Source organism: Balaenoptera acutorostrata, chromosome 16, assembly GCF_949987535.1.
Source record: "Balaenoptera acutorostrata chromosome 16, mBalAcu1.1, whole genome shotgun sequence".
NCBI classification, from domain to species: Eukaryota; Metazoa; Chordata; class Mammalia; order Artiodactyla; family Balaenopteridae; genus Balaenoptera; species Balaenoptera acutorostrata.
In genome coordinates, this window is record NC_080079.1 from 65596216 (window position 1) to 65597472 (window position 1257).

Here is a 1257-nt window from a genome sequence, read left to right on the forward strand (position 1 = left end):
TGGTTTAGGCCTAAACAGATGCAGTTCCCTCGACATTCTACAGAGGATCTGAATAAAACATGAGGCTTTGTAGAAGTACCTATAATACAAGAACAAATACCAAGCCTGCTGAATTCCAGGGACTGCCTTGGGTAACAAAGAGGAAGATACAAAGATAAAGGATACACTTCCATTATTTCAAGTAGTTTACAATCTAATGTTTTTCAAAACCTCAAAGCCTTCATGACAAGAAAAACAAAGCGGGGGAGGAGAGAATATAACTTAAGAGAGACTAAGAGACATGCCAACGGACGCAATGCAAAGTGTGGGGCCTCCTTTGGGTCACTGAACGCTTTGAACAAACCGAACGTAAAACAACTTATGAGAGGCACCCTCTCCCTTCTCCACCGTTGCCGCCTCCCTCTCCTGCTGCTCGGGTGCTGCCTGCGTGCTCCTTCTGTGCGGATCTCGTTCCTCTCCTGTGAAGCGGCAGCTGAAGGGACTGCGGCGCTCGCCACGGCAGAGGAAAAGCCCAAGGAAGGAGTCAAGACTGAGAACAACGATCATATTAATTTGAAGGTGGCGGAGCAGGATGGTTCCGTGGTGCTGTTTAAGATTAAGAGGCATACACCACTTAGTAAACTCAGAAAGCCTATTGTGAACGACAGGGCTTGTCAATGAGGCAGATCAGATTCCGATTTCTCGGGCAGCCAATCAATGAAACAGACACACCTGCACAGTTGGAAATGGAGGCTGAAGATACAGTTGATGTGTTCCAGCAGCAGACAGGGGGTGTCTACTAAAAAGGAAACCTGCTAGTTTACTCCAGAATTCTCTTCCTCCAGACCAAGAAGACATTCTCAATTAGAAAACCGCAATTTGGTTCCACCACACCCTGACTACTACAGTACAGTTTCTCTATTCTTTCATATTCCCGTTCCCCATTCCTTTATTGTACATAAAGTAACTGGTGTATGTGCACGAGCATACTGCATTTTTTTTTTTAACTAAATGGCCAATGGTATGTTTTGATCGACATCAAATGGAGATGGGATGGGGAAGAATACTGGCTCTGTGAAAATACCCCCTTTTCTCCATTAGTGGCATCCTCATCCGCTCTTATCTTTATATTCCGGTAAGTTATTTTGCTCTCACTGTTTAACACAAAAAGAACAACATAAAAATTCTTGCATACCTTGTTCGATTGGAGAATTTTAATGTTCTTCATTTATCATTGTAAAACCGAGGACAATTTTATAACTTCTTTGTACGTAGCTG

The 1257-nt window shown here is 43.4% G+C and overlaps 1 pseudogene; it reads left to right on the top strand.

Annotated features, from left to right (window-relative positions):
- The first annotated feature begins 222 nt into the window (after positions 1-222).
- Positions 223-782, top strand: LOC103018337 (small ubiquitin-related modifier 2-like; annotated as a pseudogene).
- Positions 783-1257: the final 475 nt, after the last annotated feature.